The 13,590-nt window shown below is 34.6% G+C and overlaps 1 long non-coding RNA gene across 1 annotated transcript; it reads right to left on the bottom strand.

Annotated features, from left to right (window-relative positions):
* Positions 1-3,265: 3,265 nt before the first annotated feature.
* On the bottom strand, positions 3,266-6,753 carry LOC129889178 (uncharacterized). Its single transcript, XR_008766832.1, has 3 exons — positions 6,677-6,753; positions 3,834-4,006; positions 3,266-3,536 (listed from the first exon to the last, which is right to left on the bottom strand). It is a non-coding gene; the product is annotated as an uncharacterized LOC129889178 (long non-coding RNA).
* Positions 6,754-13,590: the final 6,837 nt, after the last annotated feature.

The following is a 13,590-nucleotide window of genomic DNA, read 5'->3' as shown; positions in this document are numbered from 1 at the left end:
CAAAAAGGTTTAAGTAAGATCAAATTGAAAAGTAAATCTACAACTATATTATAGTACAATTTCTCTGCTAGTCAAAAGGTTAAAATCAAGTCTTAAAACTGGTTCACTATGAGATAAAGTAATAATCCATTTGTTCTGGCACCAAGTAGTAGGATTCTGCCAAAGGCTAATGCAGTCCTTTCTCTAGCTTCTTGTAAATCAAATGAACTTATGAGATAAAATCTATGTATGTAACTGAAATAATAGGTCATGATATTACAAAATATTTCGAAGTACAAATTTTAGCATCAGGTAAAATGCTTCCTCGTACAAAGATCACCATTTTTTGGTTTCCCACCCAGTGTCCGGAGCCCGTGGAGCCCCGATTAAATTCGGATCGCGCACTGTACGACCCATTCGGGAGTGACGCTCCCAACAAAATTTTTTCCATTCCCAGGGTTCAAACCCGAGACCTCTGATTAAATGTGAATCAGTCCCACCACTACACCACAACCTATGTTGTTTCGTACCAAGATCACCTAACAGACATATTCTCTACAATTACATTGTAACTTACTTTATGCCATTTACATTTAATATTTTAGATGGAAAAGTTCTGAAAAAATTTATTATACTTTCACTATCCCTGCGTACACGATAGATCATCATCCTTCTCTAAATCATGCATGTTGAACAGACATATTCTCTACGATTACATTGTAACTTGCTTTATGCCATTTGCATTTCATAGTTTAGATGAAAAAGTTCTGAAAAGATTTATTATACTTTCACCATCAGATAGATTCACTCAATTAAAAATTAACCTGTTCAGTTAACAAGTAGGAAAGATTCTCAAAACAATTTAGTTTTTTTTTATTAAAAAAAACATGAGAAAATAATATTATAATTTCAATCACTCTCCATCACAAAAAAATTCCCTCGATAACTCTCAGCTAAGCTAGGGTACCTTCCCACCTACAACTTTTAGAGGCTAATTTTGAATTGTAACTATGTACAAGTTCATTTATATAAGAATAGTCCAAGTATTATTCTTCTTTTCGGCTTCTTCTTGTCTAAATTCTTGCCTTTCACATGCATTTTTTGAACCTATAGAAACAATAGATCCACAATACTATCCTAGAAAATTTATAAAAAGGGAGAAAATCACATGTGATAAAATTCACCTATAATCATGTCTACTCCATTTGTGTATCTTTTGCACCTAGTTCATCATTTGTGGATGTCAATGTTCTTGAATAACAGTTTCAAGAGGTAAGAGCACCTCAACCATAATCTATATTCTTGGGAAGATAAAGAAAGCCTTTTTTAACCCATTCCAAGGAGCTCCCACCTTGTTTTGCTCTCGTGGTGACTCAAACTCACAATCTTATAGTGTTTACCATCCGAGCAACTCCTTGTCGAAAGAAAAAAAATGGCCTCAAATCAAATAATGTGAAATTTTAGTGGAACCTTATGCATTTTGGTTGGTTTTTGTTTATAATATATATGGCAGTAAAATTCAACTTAGGTTACAATATTTATACCTAGATAATCAATATTACGCATAATTTATCCTATCTTGATCAATTGAAAAGGGCACTTAGATACGATTGAGAAGACTTGAAATGAGTAAATTAAACAAATCCTTCACCAACGTGATGCTGGGATCTTGGGTCGAGACGGGTGATATTTTAGTAGGTAAATTAACACCCCAGGTCGTGAAAGAGCAATTCGGTGCAAGCTCCAGCTGATGCCATTGATGTAAAAAAGACATCGGCGCAAATATTCATAAAAAAAGATTAATTAACTGAGAAGCATTCAAATATCAACCTTAAGAACAAGAGCTAACTATTTCAAAATATGAGGATTGGACTTTGGCTGTCGATCTTTCCACGCAATACTAATAAGCTAAGGGAAATAAAGAAAACCAATTGAAGAGTTACTTATGAATAAGTTAAGAGAAATAAACAACGCCAATAGAAGAATTGCCGAAGTACGGAAATTTGTACAAACAAAAAAAAAATTTTACCACAACATACATAGAGAACTGAATAAAAGAAGATGAAACTAACAAAGCAACGAAAGTAACAACAATGTACATGCAACCAAAAAAGTTGGAGAAACACGTGAAATTACAGTAACAAAGAAATCAGAAATAGATATGCAATTATGAAACCAAGAAGAAAGACCGAGGCATAGTTATTTTCTCAAGTGCTCTGCTTTTCTTGTCCATCCTTGACAAATGAAGCAAACAATCTATTAAGAGCCTATTTGAATTGACTTCTTTGAGGTTCTTTTAAGCCAAAATAACTTTTAAGCACTTTTATAATGTTTGGACAAAATAAAAATACTTTTAAGCACTTATTGTTAAGCCAAAAGCTATAAACCCATCCCAAGAGACACTTATTTTGAAGTTCTCATTAATTTTTGAGGGTTATACAATTTTGAGTGGTGTTGATTTTGACGTGTCTCTAGATGTAGAGGATCATGGTGAAGAATTGAATTTTGAATTTTCAAATAAGCTAAGCCAAAATGCAGAATTCATACCACCAAAAGGGGGAAATAGAGCTCTAGAACTTTTCCAAATCAAGAGTTTAATAAGCTTCACTATCTCTGAATTATTGTGATTATTGTGAAACATTAAAATATGACGCAAAATCTTCCTAGTTTTGATAGAATGGGGAATGAAGCTTGGAAATTAGATTGTGACAGACAGAATCAAATAGGTTAGGAGGATCTGAGAAGACAATTGCCTTCATATCCCTCACTGGAGATTGAAACATTGGTGCATTTTATGAGCAGCAGGGCATTTGCCATTTCACGGGAAGGTAATAAATTTCAGTCGGAGTTATATTGTGCTACTCTCCATTAGGAGATTAGAACCAGAAGTTTGCAGTAGTAAACACTTGGTACATTTGTTTACATCAATCATATGATACATCATAGGTACTTTTGCTATATTTTAAAATAGGGAACCCTGCATATCTCTCTCTATCTCTCCTTTTAGTAGACGTTAGACCATAGGATTTGAGCTCAAGTTAAAGTTTAACTTAGGACTTCAAAAAGGTAAATTAAATGACATGACAAGCAACATACTGGATGAGAAGATGAATTTTTTAGGATGAAATTCAATCTTACCTTTTCATTCTCTAGAGCTTCGACTTAAGAAGGAGATGAGAAACCTAATAGCCATAAAAGGTAATTCCTAAGGAAATACTTCTAATTGGATCACGAACAAAAGATTCTCAGCGCGCAATTTGAGATTATCAAGAGAACAAATACACAATTTGTATTCATCAATTTGCCTTAGATTAACAAAACAATAATCTATAATACTATTGCTAAACTTCATATCTCTATAATATGCTAATTTTATACTCACATAATTACAATAAATTCAGCTTGAAGTGGAAAATTACAAAAGAACAATATAAATGAAGAGCTACCAAAGCAATTCAAGAACCTGACTTTGATAATTCGGATGGAACTAAACAATCTATTTACTGACTAGTGTTAAGAAAAATCAATCCAATAAACCCTCCTGAGGACCTCATCCCCTGCATATTGTAGGAACATGTAAAGGAAAAAAGGAAATAAAAGTCAAAAGCTCCCATTGAAAAAAACTAAAATAATAATTAAAACTCAGAGCCTGATCATATGGATTTAAGATGAAATCATAGGAATGACAAAAAGGCCATCACTATAGAGAAATCATAATTTAGAAAGTATAAAAAAATGACATGATAAAAATTTATGGATAGTTGGAAACCAATCGAAGGTATAACCACGAAGGTGTTTAGCCAATTACTAAGCGTGAGTGAACAGATTGTCTTAGAAGAATCAATGATTGTTACCTTGTCGAAAATTTTCTAAACTGTAGCTTCATCAATGAGCCCACAAGGAAGGGATATTAGTCTATCATTGTCCAATATAAGAAGATTTGAGCACAAACTGAAAGAGAAGCAAACTTGAAATTGAAACACACGACAGCTAAGAGGAAGAGAGCTGAAAGGTAATCTTTGAAAGCCTGCAAGAAAAAAAAATCAAACAAAAAAGATTAATGTCGAAAAGTGAAACAAAATGGAGGAAATGAATATCCAAGATCTTTGAAGAGTACAAGTTAGGCAAAATATAATAATGTGTTATTTTACATTACAGTGGGTAACTATATTTGTTGCCTCACACAATTTAGAGACCAAATTCCAAATGAAACAATATTTATATTCCTAACTAAAATTTCTTTATCTACTCCACAACATTGGGAATAAAAACGTAAAAGCATTTTTAATTATGAACTAAAACTTTTTAGTGTATTTTAGATTTTTTAAGCCAAATTTCATAAAATACGCTGGAAGAGTTCGGTGCTGTTTGTCAACAGCCTCTTTCATTGATAGGGGCTAAACCCCCTGCTTAAGATTCAATTCATAAGTCTAATTTTATGTTATCGTGAGGCTTTGGTTAGGCCGACTACAATAGGCTAGCTATTTCTACCTTCTATATTTGCCCTTCTACTTTGGTGTAGTTTTCGTTTGTATAGGTACTAAATGAACATATCAAACAAAAATGAGCAGTATAAGCCCTTCTCCGACCTGAAAAAGGCAGCGAACTCTAGAAGCTAGGGCTTTGTTCACCATGAACCTACATGTAGGCTGTAGCATCCACCAGTAAGTGCGAGAGTCGAGATCCAAGGATTATGTAGTGTTGCCAACATGCTAGTTTTTTCCTTTGGTACTTAAGTCATTTTCTATATATGACAAAAATGAGTTTTTTTAAGTTTGTTGTTCTTCTGATCTGTTTTCAGTGAGTTTTCTTCAAGTTTTTCGACTTAGATGTATTAAGACAAATGCCTAATGTCTATGAAAACACGTATGAAGAAGATAAAAATAGAGGAATGAAACAAGTATGAAGTATGCCTAATGTCTACCAGCTTGTATAATTAAAGAAGAAGATGGATACATTCAGAGATTGAAGTCCAGTTCATCCAAAAGTGAATAGAAATGATAAAAAACAGAAAAAATAAAAAAATAAAAAATAAATGAAAGAAGACTTGAAGCATACTAAAAGAGGTTTTATGATGGAATTTGCCTATTATCTTGTATGGGCTCCGATCTTCAGCAACTGGGTTTCATCTTTCACGAAGAGACCATTTTTAAAAGTAAAGACTTGAAGTCTTTGTAGTAAATATCAGAAATTTGGGGTGCAGATACCCAATTTGAGCATAAAGAAGAAGAAATAATTGCTTAGTGATCCTTCTATGGGGTATGCACCAAAATCAGTTCAGGCAGACATCAACAGTTCAACAACTCTTACTTGATATGATTCTAAATAAAGCCCAACAAGTGCTTCAGAGGTGGCCAAGGGCGGATCTACAGGTAATCTAGAGGGTTCACCCAAATCCCCTCGGTAAAAATTACATTGTATAAATAAGGTATTTTAAAGAAATTTTATGTCTATATATTAAGTTTGAACCTCTTAAATATAAGATTAGAGGTTGTCTTAGTGTTGAGGGGGAGGGGACGCTACATTTTTTTTCGGAATCCCATTAATGAAAATCTTAGATCTGAGGCGGCAACTGCAATCATATGCCTAATTGCAAACTGTGGATTCTGTCAAAAGTACCACAAGTTTTATCTCTAGCGGTTAAAGATGGATGACAAGTCCAAATCTTGAATTTTCTGGAGCTTCTTTGCTACAATTTCCTCTTAATTTTTTTTTTGAAAAACTACCAGAAAAGGAGAATAAAACAGTTAACTTCAAATTCCAGGTCATTCAAAATCATAAGTGGATAACCACAGAAAAAAAAACTAATCTTTCAGAAAATAAGGTAGACATGACGAGCAAAACCAATCCTTTAGCACTTTGATCTGACTGAGTTGAGTGGCACTGCTCAAGTACCAGTTGAGCTTGCGCATATGATTCATCTATGAATACCACGTGGAAAATCAAATCCAATTCACAAAGGCCACTTTTTTATTGTGACATTTTCTCAAATTAAACATCTAGCGTGCATTAGGAATATATTTCTACTATATAGAAGAGCCATCATGAGGAAATAAACAACAAGGCCACAATTATGATGTATAATTATTGATATGTAATTCAATCCTTGTAACAATATCACTCATGTTACACATAAGGAAGTTTATAAGATTATTTTCACCACAAAAAGCAAGGAGCATGCATATACAAAATAATTAATAGAACAGATTGTAGAAGGCTAAAACAAAATGAAGTTGAAGCTACTCGTAAGGGTAGAGTAAAGGGAAGGTAAGAATCAAACACCAAGTAGATAAATAGAATAGACAAAAAAAGTCAAGGTATAATTGTCCGATAAGCTAGTATGGTATGGTAAATTCCAAAACAAAAAGTACCGCCATTCCTCCCCGATATATGTAACCCAAACAAGAAAAGAAATCAAAAGAAAATGCATGCTAAGTTGCAATTAGACTAAAAACTCAAAAGTAGAAACTAAGAAAGGAGCAATTAGCTTTAAAATCAAAATTTTGAAAAACGATTATGGAAAATCATAAACCCAAATCAGAAATCGAATTGATTTATCATTTTGTAACAAAGTGAATTAAACTGTTATAACTGATTGAGTTGTAACAAATGAATTTAGGTTAACTTCACAAGTATATAAGGTATGTAGAGAGAGTAAAAAATGAGATAATTGCAGAAACAGATGCATCAAACTTACCTTATATAGAAATTTTGATGACCTCCGGATGTTTCTACTCTCAACAACTGATTATTCTAGAGCAGAGAAGAGAAGAGACTTCCGATCCTCGGAGACTTTCATTCCATAGCAACGTAATTACTATTTTACCCTGAAGTGAAGTTTAATTTTCGAAAATGCCATTGGTCGTCCTCATGATGGCTCTTCTATTATATCTTTTCATGTGAAAATTAAACAAGAGGTCTTTACGGTCTTGTTTTTAATATTGGTGATACTTTGATCAATGAAAGGGTCTAAGTCACTTTAAAACTTAATTAAATTAAGTTGGGATCAAATTAATATTACCAAAACTTTTTAATCTTTTTAAAATTCAAAGACACATCATTTTTCAACTACCCCATTCAATAAAAAATATACCCATTTAAAAAATAAAACTCATTCAAACTTTCAAAATTTCAAACTTTCAAACTGTGAAACTGTCAAACTCCTCCTCTACAACCAACAATGTTGCTTCGCCTCCTCCGCAACCAACAATCTCTCCTCTTCGTTGCCTTCACTCTGTCCAAACACTCAAACGACACCTCTTGTTCAACCAACAACCTCGCCTTGTCGTCGTCGGTCGTAAGTCATTTTTTTGGAACTTTTATAATTTTGTGAGCAGGAACACTATTGAACTCATTTTGTAGTTGAGAAAAAATGAATAATGAGGTTAATTGTCATGGCCCGTTCTAGGGTCTAGCCGTAACATGGTGATTAGAATCTCGAAAGACTCCAACCAAGCCTCTTAGCATAACATTCATGAGCATACATAAGGTAAATGAAGCAATGAAGTTAAATCAAGATACGAAAGCAAAATCTCAAATAGAACATAAGTTTTGAAACCAGAAAGCGACAACATAGACTCTTACTATCTAACATGCCTTTACTAACTCGATGGGGCATAAGACAAGCTCCTAACTCACCCAAATAGACAACATAAGAGTAATGAGGTAACAACTGTCAAATATGAAGTGTCATGTCCTCAAACTATGAGGACTCACCAATATTAAGCTAATAACAAGCACTAGCAACAAGTAGGAGGAGGATGAGCGTGATCATCGGACCCTACATTATGATACAATGTAGGCAAAAGTATGCATTAGTGCATGGAATGCACTAAGTATGTGTAAGACCCCATAAGTTGGAAATATAACCAACGAGCAAAGTCCTAAAATTTTGAACCTATCCAGGTGAACGAGTCCCTCTACGGCTCGTAGAGTTGAGTTGTAGAGTGACCCTTCGAGCAAAGTTGAAGTTGCCCTCAAGAGAGGTTCTACAGTTTGTCAGGATGAGTCGTCCTGAATATGACGGGTCATAGAAAGCCCTCGTAAGCTAAGTTCACATGCCAAGTTTTAAGGATCCCTCAGGTCCAAGTCTACGAACTTGCAAGATGGGTCGTAGAATCTAGGACGGGTCATAAAGACCACCCGCCACAAAACTTCAGAGACTTGTGTTTTGCAGGTTTTCCAGACCTATAGGATGAGACTTAAGAATGGACCATTTCTAAGACGACGGGTCATAAACATTGGTCATTCACAAACTTTAGAGACTCAATTTTTAGGCCCTTTTCTCATACCTGCAACACGAGTCGTTTAGATGACTCGTCATCTCAAAGACGACCGGTATAAAGGGGTCCATAGGGTCAACTTTCAGATTTTAATAAAGGGAAATTGTGTCTTTTCTAAAGTTCGGTTCAATGAACCTAGACAATTTTATGGCCAAGTTCAAAGTCTATAAATACTCTATTCTTCAAAATACCCTTCTATTCAATTCATTCTCTCAAAATTTCCAAGGCAAGAACTCTCAAATTCTCTCAAGGTTTCTCTCCAAATTCAAGCTAGGGTTTCCAGATTTCTTCAAGGTGTCTTCTTTAATTCATAGTAAATTCAAGCAAGGTATGTGGGGATTGATTCAGGGTCTCTTTTCACCAATGAAGTACTAAAGATTCCTCAAGTTTTCATTAAATTTTCAATAGATTATGAATTCTAGTTTTGATGAATTTCATTGGGCTAGTTTAATTTCATTTTTAAATGTTATCAATGATCTTTATATGTATGTTCTCATATGAATTGCATGATTTCAAGTTGATTTATAGATGCCAATGCATAAAGCTATATTTTTAAGCTATGATTATGAATTTAAGATGAGTTATGAGTTGATAATGAGTTAAATGATTTTCAATAAAATTTTTATATGAGTTAAAGTTGAGATTTATGATTCTAAAGTTAAAGTTATGATGATGATCAGAGTTGAGATCAAAAGATATTTTAAATATGGTGATAAGGACAATTCTAACCAAAATTATGGATTCGTATGAATCACCAAGTAGATGAGCTATTCCTAATATGTTTTAAAGATGAATTGATAGGCAGTTACTATTTTTCCCTACTATGTTATAATTATATTTTAATGAGTTTCCATTGGGATATTGACTAAGAACCGAGAGAACTTCTAGGTGGGGTTTGGTGGGATTATGCAGTTGGTTATGCAAGGAAATCCTAGAAGCAACCTAAAGTCCCAAACTACGTTGCCTACGTAGATTGCCTTCATGGCCTAGCTAGTGGATCCACATAGACCAGTTGATTTGAGTTGAGTTACCTTTGGAGTATGCCCTGACAAGGTAACCTTCCCTATTTCAATGTAGGAGTCATGTTCCTGTTTCAATGCAGGAGTCATTGGATTCTATGTAGTAGCTCGCATGATCTTAGTTGTTGGTTAACGATTTTATCCCACACAAGTTCAAGTTCAATTTAAGCTATGAGGTGTCAAGTTATGAGTTGAAAGTTGAAGTTTTATGATATTCATTGACCAAGAGTTTCTTATATTTTAAATTGCTTTTAAGCTATACTCATGTTCATTATGATTGGTCATGCAGCTTATGGCATATTGATTACATTCTTTTATTTGTTCATGCATACCTCACATACTTAGTACATTCAAACATACTAACACATATTTTGCCTACATTGTCTTATAGTGTAGGGACAGGCGACACACGCGATCATCTTACTCGTGGCTAGATATTTCTTTAGATTTCAAAGAAGTTGGTGAGTCCTCATTCTACCGAAGACAATAATTTTATTCATAATTACTATTGTCTTCACTCTCTTCATTTGTTAGGGTGAGCTAGGATCTTGTTCTAAGCCCCCGTCAAAGATTAAACTAGAGATATGTTTAGATGATACTCATTAGTGTAGTCCGAATTCGAAGTTTATAAAGTTGATTTCCCTCAGTATCATTCCCCACTTAATGATTACTTCCGCTTATTTTTATATTGTTCTTTACATTATGTATGCAATGTATTCTAAGATGGCTTATGGTTGGGGACCCTCACATCTCGATCATCATGTTATGACTAGGCCCTAGGTCAGTTCATGATAGTATGTAAGAAGATGCATGAATAATAAACATAGGACATAATCAATATGAATCATGAGATGCAAGACCAATATCTTTAAAACAAGAATAACGTCATGAAAGCATTAAAACATTTAACTCATTGGTCAATGCATCAAAACCTCATTATCATAAGAACTCATAACTTGAATAAAACTACTGTGGGATAGGACCTTTAATCGACATATAAGACCATATGAGCTACTACATGGAATTCGATGACTCCTACATAGAGATGAGGGAGGCTACCTTGCCAGGGTATACTCCATTAGTAACTCATTTAACTTTACTATGTGTATTCACTAGCTTCACCATATTGGTATCTATAAACATATGCGGGCAACATAGTTGATGACTAAAAGGTTGCTACTAGAATTTCCTTGGGTAGCTTCAATAGCATATCAGACTGAACCCCACCTAAAAGACCTCTCGGTGCTTAGTCATTATCCCACACTGCCCCTTGTCCCTGAATATGGGGAATATATTCTCAAACAATCTTGCTCAAATATGACCTAGATGGTGAGTGATCCTAGTTCGCGACAGAGAACAAGACAGCAAGCGAGTGTACTTTTGTTCGCTACTTCTCCACCAAGCACGGAAGTTTAAGGATAACTGTAGGTTGGGGGATACCTAAGAAAACTCCAAGGAACTCTCATAAAATATGATCATAAATATCATAGGAAATATAATAATAGATATCAATCCATCTTTAAAAAATAACATAAGAATAGCTCATCTATCATGTAACTCATGTAATGCGGGTGTATGCCTTCCATTATTACATATCTTTATTCATAAAACATCTTTAAGGGTCTTAACTTGCCCTATCATTAACTTGCTTGAAACATCATAAAATCATCATTCATAAACTTCTATCCATAAAGCATCTTTAAACTCATTCATAAAGCTTTCATAGAATATAATTTGAAAATCATGATCATATCTCATAAATCATACTTGAAACTAGCATATAGCATGGGTCATTGAAATTCAACTTGAAATCATGAAATATAATGTGAATTATGCATAATTAGGTTAATAGCATTGAAGTATATTGTAAGACCTCGAAAATTGGAAAGTCAAAAAATGAGGAACAAAAGATGGAATTACAGAAAAATGCAGATTTTGGACATCAAGTGATGAACACGAAGGCCATCATGGGCCGTGGTACGCACCATACCTTGTGGTGAGACACTGTGGTGGAGTCCCCGCAACTCTTTCCTACAGGGAAGGGACTACAGCAAGAGATCACGGGCTGTGGTGAGCACCACACAACGTAGTGCCTCCTCCCCAAGTCCCTCAGAAATCTTTCCTAAGACAAGAACTACGCTTCACCACCATGGGCCAATGTATTACCTTTAACAGACCGTGGTAGGTTCCATAGTGGTCGACCCTGCATATCACCTTGCAGGTCCTGCAGCACAATCCACTTTCATGGACCGTATTCATTTCCACGGACCATCATGGTCTCCATGAAGGAAGTCCTGAAACTTTCTTGTGAACTCCAAAATTTCTAGTTCAAGGCAACCACTAGGGAGGACCACCACGGATTGTGGTTCCCTTCATGGGCCGTGGTGGATCTCTTGGTGGGCAGACTCCCTAATACCCTTTTTTAGAATCTTTTAAGTCTAGCTTCATGGAGAGGATCAGGACCGTGGTGATAGCCCATTTTGGGTTCGGAATTCAATTTTAATGAGGGTTATTTTAGTCTTTTCCCTATATCTCATTAATGTATGTGAACGTTTGTGGGACTAGATTCATTATGTAATTGTCCTAAATACTCCTAAGTCTATTCTTTTCCCTCATTAACTCTCAATCAACTTTAACACTTCTCTCTCAAGGTTCCTTCAAAGTTCATCTTCTTCACCAAGGTTTGGCTAGGGTTTCTCTTCAAGAACAAGTCTTCTTTCTCAATTCCAAGCTTGAATTCATTCAATGTATGTGGAACTTCATCCATGGGTACCTTTCATCCATGGAATCACAAAGATCTCTTCTCAATTCTCTCATAATTTCTTCAATTAAAAGCCCTAATTGCATGATTTTTCATTGGGTCTTCTCAATTATGATATGTTCCAATGTTATTAGTATAATTATGAATAAGTCACATCACATTGGATGATTTCAAGTTGAATTTCAATGACCCATGATATATGCTAGTTTCAAGTATAATTTATGAGATATTATCATGATTTTCAAGTTATGATCTATGAAAGCTTTATTCTATGAATTAAAGATGCTTTATGCACAGAAGTTTATGAATGAATATTCTATGATATTTCAAGAAAAGTTAAAGATAGGGCAAGTTAAGTCCCTAAAGATGTTTATGATCAAGATATGTAATGATGGAATGCCTACACCCACATTGCATGAGTTATATGAAAGATGAGCTAATTTTATATTTTACTATGATGAAGTTAGATGAGCTATTCTTATGATGTTTTTATAAAGATGGATTGATATTAGTTATTATCTTTCCCTATGATGTTTATGACTATGTTGTATGAGTTCTGCTGAGATATTGAATAAGTACCGAGAGGACTTTTAGGTGGGGTTCAGTTCGGTAACATAGTTAGTTACTCAAGAGAAACCTAGTAGCAATATTTAGTCCCAAACTACGTTGCCCACGTAGGTGTACATATGCCAATATGACAAATCTAGTGGATCTACATAGCCCAGTTAAATAGTTACTTAATGGAGTATGCCACGGCAAGGTAGCCTCCCCTGTCTCAATGTAGGAGTCATCATTTCCATGTATTATGTCGCATGGTCTTATATGACAGTTAAAGGTCCTATCCCATATAGTTTAAGTTGAGTTATGAGTTCTTATGATGATTATGAGATTCTTTTGATGCATTGACCAATGAGATAAATATTCTAATATTTTTATTATTTTAGACATGTTTTTAAAGATATTGGTCTTGCATCTCATGATTCATATTGATTATTTCCTAACACATACTTTTTGCCTGCATTGTATCATAATGTAGGGGCCGCCGATCACGTTCATCCTTCTCTCGCTTATGGTGAGTTGAGCTAGTAGATTTTTGTGGTGAGTTCTTATGTTTCAAGGACAAGACATTTTCTTTATCTTACCAATTTTAGATTTCCCTTAAATTCCATTTAGGGTGAGCTGGGAGATTGTCTCACGCCCCATCTAGTATTAGAGGCATGTTGGATAGTATGAGTCTATGTTGTCTCTTATTCTATACTTTTGACACTTCTTATTAAAGGATTTTTCTTTCGTATCTTGCTTTGGTTTGAATGCTTATTACCTTATGTATGCTCATAGATGATATACTAAGAGGCTTGGTTGGAGTCCTCTGAGATTCTAATCACCGTGTTATGACTATGCCCTAGGTCGGATTGTGACATATATCATAATTGAGAAGACCCAATGAAAATCATGAAATTAGGGCTTTTAATTGAAGAAATTATAAGAGAATTTGAGAAGGAATCTTTGGGATTCCATGGGTGAAAGGTGCACATGGATGAATTCCCAC

The sequence above is a fragment of the Solanum dulcamara genome, chromosome 5 (assembly GCF_947179165.1).
Source record: "Solanum dulcamara chromosome 5, daSolDulc1.2, whole genome shotgun sequence".
In the NCBI taxonomy this organism is placed as follows: domain Eukaryota; kingdom Viridiplantae; phylum Streptophyta; class Magnoliopsida; order Solanales; family Solanaceae; genus Solanum; species Solanum dulcamara.
This window is presented reverse-complemented; position numbering and strand designations above follow the sequence as displayed.